Source organism: Mustela lutreola, chromosome 1 (genome assembly GCF_030435805.1).
Source record: "Mustela lutreola isolate mMusLut2 chromosome 1, mMusLut2.pri, whole genome shotgun sequence".
Classification (NCBI taxonomy): domain Eukaryota; kingdom Metazoa; phylum Chordata; class Mammalia; order Carnivora; family Mustelidae; genus Mustela; species Mustela lutreola.
In genome coordinates, this window is record NC_081290.1 from 187762841 (window position 1) to 187771899 (window position 9059).

The following is a 9059-nucleotide window of genomic DNA, read 5'->3' on the forward strand; positions in this document are numbered from 1 at the left end:
AGGAAGAGACGCCAGAGCATTTCCCTCTGCCCTGTGAGGACACAGCAAGAAGGACACCGTCCACAAGCCAGCAAGAGAGCTCTCACCAGAAACTGAACCTGGCTGGACCTTCATCTTGAACTTTCCAGCCTCTGCACCAGTGAGAAAATTTTCTGTTTGTTTCTGTTGCTTGGGGCGGTTTCTGTTGTTTAAACCATATAGTCTGTGGCATTTGTTATAGCAGCCTGAGCTGACAAGGACAACCAGCCTTCTTATGAAAAGGAGAAGTTTGGACACAGAGACACACACAGAGGGAAGACAGCATGGAGAAGGCACGGCAGAGGACAGCCATCCGCAAGCCAGGGCGAGAGGCCCAAACAGATCCTGCCTTCCCAGCAGAACCCACCCTGGCAACACCCCGATTTTGGACTTCCAGCCTCCAGAAGCATGAGACCAAATCTCCCTGCTGTGTGCACCCCCTACCCATCTGAGGGACATTGTCACAGAGGCCCCAGCAGACTGGGAAGCCATGCGTCTGGGGCAGGTAGGGTCAGGTTCACCCTCTGTTCGGCCCTCAGCTCTGAAACCCCCACCAAGTCTGGAAGCGGGAATCCATTCTCTGACCCTAAGATTCGGGGCCCTTGGAGTTCCAGCTTCCTATCTCGTTTAGGGGGTAGACCCCACACAAGACCCTATTTTGCTTTGCAAGAAGAAATCATTTTTAATCAGGCCACAGTGAGTCTCTGAGAGAGAAATCCACGGAGAGAGAACAGATCTGGTGCCAGGAAAGGCCCGTTGCCAAAGCCCAGTGCCCTGCTTTAATTCCGTGGCTCACGTGGGAGGGCATCTCCGCCCCACCGAAGGGTAGGAGAAAGACAGGGCTACTTATCAGCAGAACCAGATGCCCTCCCAGAGGCCTGGCTGGTGCCCTCCTCTAGCCAGGGCCTCCCCCAGCATGATATTAAGCTGGATTGGAAGGAACTGGAGGCAAAGACAGGCCGAGGCTAAAGGAAGGGGGTAGACTTCAGAGAGGAAAGGTGGTGGCCTGGTCCCAAGTGACAAGTTGTCTCCTGCCCCCCTTATCCGCTGCTTCCCCAGCCCACGAAGAAGGAGTCCCTGCCACACGGTTTCAAAGACAGATGAGAAACAGGGCACAGAGGCACACAGGCAGGAAGGAATCTGGTGGGCATCCAGAGAAGGTTGGCATGAGAACAAGGGACAGAGATGAGCATCTCACACACACACACACACACACACACACACCCGAAGCTGCCTCCGAAGGCTACGGAGACGCTGCAGAGAGCATGTCAGCCCAGTCTTCTCCAGCACCTTTAGAATATTCCCAGGGCAAGAAATTAGCGACAGTGTGGCAGTCTGGAGCCCCAGCCATCTGCCCCTGCCTGGCCGGAACACTCCTCCAATCGGCCCTGACTGGGGTCCGTCTGAGAGCCAGAGAGAGGAGCCTGTTCCCAGGGGTGAGGACAGGAAGGAAGGAGTGACCCCTGGTATGGATTTCCAGGTCAGAGAATGGAATCCTTAAGCCACCGCCCTGATTTGGGATCCTGGCAGACAGACAAAACTGCAGACGAGGAGATGTCAAGGCAGTGTAAGAAACAGATCTGAACCAAAACAGAACTGCCTTGAAAAACAGTTGCTTTACCCACAGCCGTTCCTCTTTGAGTTTTCAAAGATGGATCCAGAAGATGGACCGACCTTGCCGCCAACCGTGGCAACAGCCTGTGTTCTCAAGAATCGAGCATGTCACGTTCAGTTCCAATAAATGCACTAAAGAATTTTAAGCCAAGGATGGGATCCTCAAGTCCCTATAGAAGGCAGGTGGATTTGGGAGCCGGCAGGCCTGGTATGCAGCCTAGCTCGACCTCGTGCGAGCTGGGATGTGTGCATTTAGTTCCATGGTTCTCTGTCCTTGCTTGCTTTCTTTTTAACCCCCACCATGGGTTTGGTGAATAGATTAAATGAGATGATATCACTGAAGAATCAGGCCCCTAGTGAATGCTAAGAACCATTCTCCCCATAACCCACTCCCCCTCCACGTCCTGGACAAGACTCCTGGGGAAAGTGCTCTGTCTGAAAATCTCCAGTGACGGAGAACTCACCATGCAGGAAAGCGGGCCAGTCCATTTGGAAAGCCCACATGGTCAGAATGCTATTTTGCTCACCATACGGTAAATCAAAATCAGCCTGTCTGCAATGCCTCGTTGGTCCTTATTCTGCCTCACACCCCCTCACAAATAGGACATATGAAGAGAAGGAATAGGGTCTCCTTCGTCTTCCATAACAGCTCCCGTCATCATCTGGGCCTTATCCATTCATCCGTCACTTCTGCCAGTTACTCCCCCGCTCCCTCGCTCACTCAGCATCCAACGAGACGGGCCCCCCAAGGCACTTTGGGCGAACACAAAACCCTAGTCAAGGCTTCGCTCTGAACCACTTGTTCCTAGCTAACTAACATCTCAGAAAAGCGCTGTGATTTTTTTTTTTTTTTTTTCTTTTTCCTGCCAGAGGAAATGCAAAAGGAAGAATAAACCGGTTTGGAAAGTGCCTCGGACGGAGGTCTTGCTGGAGACCTACAGAAAATCTGAAGGTTATGGCAGAGGAAGCGCGGTGATCCTAATTCCTAGCTCCCAGTAGGGCCTAAATCCCTTGTACATGGCAGGAAACGGCTCTTTACTTTGAGATGAGCCAGCTCAGTCTTATTTGCAAAGCTGTCCCCAAAGCCTCCATAGGAAGTATAATATCACCATAAAGAATCATTACATTCTCGTGTGACTACTTCTCTCGCTTTAAAGAAATAGTCTGAGTTTTCCGTGAGCACGCCTCCTCTTCCCTCCCCCTCTTCTACCTGATATTACTGTGGCTCTCGATAATTACATTAGGTTTAGAAAGCGACTTTATGGTGCTAATAATTATACATGCTTACAAAACAGATGGGTCTGGGGATCTGGAGGGGGAGCGTTTATGGACTTGGAAATGAGACATTTTGTTGTAGGAAATGGATAGTTATTTCCAGGTTTTATTGCTGTGTTTCACAGGACTCTTCTTATATCTTTGTGGCTAATACTTCGCCTGCCTTGACTTCCATGCCTTCTGGAAGACTGGACTCACCGAAGTCCCGGGGAGGTGCTGGACCCACACCCAGTATTAGCCTGGTCTGAAACCAATCAGAAAATCTCAAGCTTTATAGGAAATTCTACCGGTGGCCCCCAAGAATCTGCTTTTCATTCCAGGAGATTCTGACGGTTGATAGGGTTTAAGAAACACAGATCTGGTTCAACCTTTTCATGTTAAATATGAGTCAACTAAGGCCCAGAGGACCTAAGTGATTCGCCCAAGTCACCCTACTAGTTAATAGGCAGGACAAGAATTTCCAACCCACTATAGCGGTTCTCTCCCTAAAACACCGTCTGGTCCCTGAAGAAGTTGGCACATGATCTAGGTGATTTGCTTCTTCAAGTTTGAGGTGCAGAGAAATCACAGGGAACTCCTGTTAAAATGGGGATTTGGATTCAGTAGTTCTGGGGTGCTGCTCAAGAGTCTGTATGTCCAACAAGGCCCCAGGTGAGGGGACGAGACTGGCCCAGGGCCTGGGGCAGCAAGATGCTGGCACACGTTGTGGGACTTCGGCCAATCACTTGCCCACTTCCCCCTTTTCTCCGCCTGGCAGCAGGGTCTGCAGAGAGGGGGTTTGAGACCTTTGTGTCCCTTTGTAAGCCAAGATCACGAGGACTTTGTACCCCACTTCTCACCCCCTCTCATTCTCTTTGGAGCTTTGGTCAATGCACCACAGGCCCACCAGTCCTTTGCCATCTTTGACCTGTTGACTTCTTATTGCCCCAGACTGTATCACTTTCTTGTGTAGAGCGGGTCCTCTCCCATTCTCTCCAAAATGCTACAAGATCCATAGATAATGGGATCCAGGAAAAATGAAATATATCTGCCTTTCTTTCAAAAGATTCTTGGGGGTAAGAACCCCAGAACCCATTTTTAGACTCTCTCATTCCTATTTCTTCCTGCTCATTGGTAATGAGTCCCTTATGATGTCTGACCTGAATCCCTCTGGCTGCCATGAAAGACATTTATTCACTCAACAAGCACTTTCTGGGTGCTTCAGAAAGGCAACCACGAGAGTGGACTTTCGATAATCGGGATTTATCTCTTCCCTATCTTCTTCATCCCTCCCTCCAAAGTCTGTGGCTTAAAATGAGCTCCATCCAAAGCTAAAACTCCCACAAGGACCACTTGTCGGCTTGTTGGACATATTTACTGAATTTCTTCTAATTTCATTTGGCTTATTACCTCTTCCCCCGTCCAATCCAGTGGACAGGCCTCATCCTCCTAATTGGGAACACCCACCTCCAGCCCCCAAACACACCCATGCTTCGGCTGCCAGCGGCTTCCGCGATGCCTCTTTCAGATCTCATCCCCTTTGGAATCCTGTTCCCTCCCTACTGGGTCCCTCTCCCAGACAAACATTGATAATGAATAAATCTCTTTCAGAGAAGGGAGTGGGCTGGCGTGTCCATGGGGAAGGCCCCGCAGACACAGGCAGGATGGATGGCTGGTGGGAGCCGCGCTGTCGGCTCTAATTAACGTATTGTTCTCTGGGCTCCAGCAGGATTATGGATGAGCTCCACAGAGCGGCCCACTTAACCTGAGCATCCTGGTTCCAATCCATTACTTTCACCACTGGCTTCAGCCTACAGTTTGGCCTGGTGTGGAGGGGCTAAGTGTGGGCAAAGAGCCAAGAGAGCTCCATTTGACGAGCTCCCCAAATGCACCTGCCTCCCTTACTTCCACCTGACAGGTGAGCCTGTCGGAGGCCTGGGCTTCTACCCCACCCCTCCAGGGGGCAGAGAATACACAACTCAAGGTGCCACAAGTCTCTGCTTCGAGGTCCCCCCTCCCCCGTACAGCCTTACAGATACACCCAGTGAGGTTAGGAGCCCTCCAAGAGATGGGAGCCGCCTCCTGCTCCCGAGGGTTGGGGGGAAACAGTCAAACAGACGTAAATGATGGCTTCTAAGCCAAGTCTTTCATTTGCATATCATTGAAAGTCTTGGCTATCTGGTGATGATTTTCTCAGGCGTAAACTATTGTCTGAGGGCTGTTATGTCCAAAGGTACAAATTGTACAAGACTTAGCTCTCACCCTGATGAGCCTCACAAGCTGGGGGAAAAGATAAGAACCGTTCTCAGAAGACCATGGCACCGAGGGTACCTCCGAGGCAAACACTGCACGAGGGTACAAACGTGATGACGGAAGAGCGGAGATTATTGGGGGGATCAGGGGAGATATCTTAGAAGTGGCGACGGGTAGGCTAGCAACGAGGGTGTCCTGGCAGTGGGATGTCGGAGGGAGGAGAAAGGAAGTATGGCAAGAGTATTGGATATATTTCAGGGAATCAAGGAGGATCCATCCAGAAGGGCAGGCTAGGGGCAGAATATAAAGAAACAAGAGGGGTTAATTAAGGAGCCTGGACTTGACGGCAGTCATGAACATGGCTACGCAGAAGAAAGACGCAACAAAACATGCGTGTGGTTAAGAAGGTTCCTTTCCGGGATGTGCAGGAAAGGTTCAAAGACAAACTATGAGGCCTTGGTGAAACCAATTAGGAGACTATGCAGTCTGAGAGGTCTGGAATGGGGGTGGCGTCTACAGTGTCCAATTTTCAGGAGGACAGGGTGTGGAGCTGAACCCCAGGGATTTTACACACGACGCCCAAAACTGCACGGCTGACTATGGCTGAGTTTCCTCATGAATACCTCTTGACTCTTTTTTTTTTTTTTTAAAGATTTTATTTATTTATTTGACAGACAAAGATCACAAGTAGGCAGAGAGACAGACAGAGAGAGAGAGGAGGAAGCAGGCTCCCTGCTGAGCAGAGAGCCCAATGCGGGGCTCCATCCCAGGACCCTGAGATCATGACCTGAGCCGAAGGCAGAGGCTTTAACCCACTGAGCCACCCAGGTGCTCCTACCTCTTGACTCTTAACCCAGGAGGCTTCACTCAAGATCCTATAACTGGAACAGGATTCCCAGCCCTGCTAACATCTCCAGGTGCACAGTCACCACATCAACTAAGCTACAATGGCCTACGCCCTCCCATTTCTCCAGATGCTTCCCAGAGCAGGAGGCAGCAAGAAGAGCACGGCCCCTCCATTTGCATCCTACTTAAGCTTCACCAGGAAGTCTGCCCTGCAGGATTAAGAAGACCGACTCTCCACCTACTCAGCCTCCCATCCCAGGTCCAGGGGGAGCCGTAGCAACATGTGAGCAAGACGGAAGGCCAGAGCCAGAAAGGCTTAGACTCACGTTCTCACATTCTCACAACCTCCGAGAAGCTACTTAATCTCACTGAGCTGCCCCGTCCTCGGTTAGAAGACGGAGCTAGACTATCTGTCGTACAGGGTGCGAGAGTGAATACGATGTGTGCAGATAGACCAGATAGGGAGATATTATGGCCATTATCATGATATTCTTATAAACGTAAGGACTTTCAGATCTCGAAAAAGACGGGAACACTGCTCAGTTGGAAAAGCTTAACACTTCAAAGTAAAGGGTTGGCAGGGCAAAGCACAGTACTTACTGCTGTCAGAACCCGGGTCAAAGGACGGATTTCGCTGTTGTCGGCCGTGTGAACCAGGGCACCGTGGAGACGGGCAGGGCTCATCTGCGTTCTCCTTTTCTTCCTGGACCTTCAGCTGCACGACGCTGCCAGCCTCCTGTCGTGCAGGTAGACAGGTGACGTGTTCCAGCCCGTGGGATGTGAGCAGAGGTGATCCTGTCACTTCCTGGCCTGGCCCATAAGACACATTACGCATCAATACTCACTTGCTTTTCCCACCTCAAGAGTAACCGAGCCACGAGAAGGGGCCTGGGTCCCATCCAGCCGAGCGCGCTCCCCAACCCTCACTGAAGACAGGCCTGTGTGGGAAACTTCCATGGAGCTAACCCACTGAGATTTCGGAGCTGCTTGTTACAGCACTTAGTGCAGCCTGACTAATGCACCTGGCGAGTCACTCACCCTCCCTGAGTCCCAGATTCCTCTCCTCTGAGACAGGCCCACTAATCCCTGTCCTGGTTATAGGACAAGGTGACTGGGTTGATAGAAATGAGACCGTGAAGGAGGGAGCACTTGGGCAAAAAAAAGCCAAGGATCCACACCCGTCAATCATTCCCACTGTGGGCACACAGCAGCCCCCCCTTTCACGTCATGTCCTGTCCTGGGCCCCTCACAGGGCTGCCTTGCGCTTTAAACACTGGCAAGTGAGGGCGAGAATTCATCAGATGGGCGTCAGAATTACCCAACCCTGCCCTAGACCTCTTAGTCTCCTCCAGAGAAAAGCTTCAGTTACCTTGCCTGCATCCGCATGCTCTCCCTTCCCTACCCCAAACACACCCATCAGAGTTCTTCTCTCTGCTCCGCGGCCCCAGAGCAGGGGTCCGACTGGTCCTCCGGAAGCCCTTCCCCCTCCAGTCTGGGCTAAAGCCGGGCTCCCTCCGCTCATCTTTGTAACGAAGAGGCCACCAGGCACTTTCTCCCCACATTTGATGCTTCGCTGCAAAGGTCAGTGGGGATAGAGACCCTTTATCCCCGCCCCCCCCATGGGGTACAGACCATAGGACCATCATGTGCCCCCACCTCCTTCAGGCAGGAAGCACCAGTCGAGCATAGACATGGCTGATTGGAAAAGGCCCCCTTGCTGCTCTCATAGGGAACCATGCAGAAGAGAGTGAACGCATGCTTCTGTGCATGTGTGTCAGGGGTGTGTGTGTGTGTATCCGTGTGGAGGGATTTGAGCTACGCGTGCGCCTGAGGAGTGCATCTATGTGTCTACTTCAGAGCTGTGTGCATGTGTCTATACATGGATGTGCCTGAAGCGCTCGTGCACATGCGTCTCTGTGCGGTGCGTGTGTGTGTGTGTGTCCGTGAGTGTGTTTGTTGGAGATGGGAGGTGGTAGAGGGGCCATCATCAGGTTAAGTCCTTCCAGCCTCACTTCTAGTGGAGAATTGACTGGGACTACAGGGACTGTCATGATTGTCGAGAAGATTCTGGGTCTCCCCTTCTTTAACCTTTTTCCTGGACATTTTAGAATGTTATCATTCCCCACTCTGAAGAAGGCAAAATCCTCTTACGATTCACCTGACCTCGTGTGCTCTCACCAAATACCGTCCGTCCGCCCTGCTCCAGGACTGTGAGCCCCTGGCCCCATCCACCCTTCCCTTTCCAGCCCTGCTTCAAGGAACAGTGTGCAAGAGAATTCTCTCTGAAACGAAGGCCAGGAGGCCAGGTTGGTGATGGCAGAGGGAGAAGCTGCAGCCCCTTCTGGGCAGGAGGAGGACAGAGCTTGGGGGGAGACAAGGCCCCAGGTTTGGTGGGGGAGCTCCGCGGGGAGCCAGGGAGAAGCGCGGTGGCAGGGCAGGGCTGCGGGGCTGGGGACGAGCCCCTGACACGAGGGGTCTGCACAGGCGCACCAAGGGAAGAAAATCAGAGATGAAACCATACAAATTTCGGGTAATAGAAAGAGAGGAAAGAGATGTGCGCGTGGCCTGGGTCTCGGCTCAGAAAGGTCGATTCCAAGAAGACGCTGCTCAACTTTATATTACTTTTCAGAAAGCCAGTGAGCTGAAAAATAACTCTCACCTTTTTTTTATATTATTATTCGTTTCTTCTTCACATTGTTTTGTGCATCTCGGTTGTTCATTTCTCCCCGGCCTGATTTCATTTGGAGATTTGGCCTGGAGCCTGGAGGGGAAGACAGTCCTTCTTCTCAGAATGCATTGATTTCAAACCCTCAACAGCCATCCTCTCACTTCTGCCCTCTCTCATCTTGGGGGGCCGGGGGAGGGAGGGGATGGGGGCAGACCCTCTCCTCTAGCTCACGGACGTCTGTGCGTGGTTCGCGGACAGATGTGGGCCTGCACACGTGTGTGTGGGTTTGGGAGGCTGAGGGTGTTCATGAAAGGACACTCAGGTGAGCACGTGCATGAGGGAATGCACACGTATGGGCTCATGCATGGCTGAGGGGTACACGAGTGTGCATCTGTGGGGCCGTGCG

The 9059-nt window shown here is 51.9% G+C and overlaps 1 long non-coding RNA gene across 1 annotated transcript in view; it reads right to left on the reverse strand.

The window, feature by feature from the left end:
• The window catches only part of LOC131820322 (uncharacterized), a 69888-nt gene extending 61145 nt beyond the window's left edge, over nt 1–8743 (reverse strand). The window contains exons 1-2 of the long non-coding RNA XR_009349579.1: nt 8645–8743; nt 6586–6795 (exon numbers count right to left, since the gene is read on the reverse strand). This is a non-coding gene — a long non-coding RNA (uncharacterized LOC131820322). The remainder of the gene's footprint in view (nt 1–6585; nt 6796–8644) is intronic.
• Nucleotides 8744–9059: the final 316 nt, after the last annotated feature.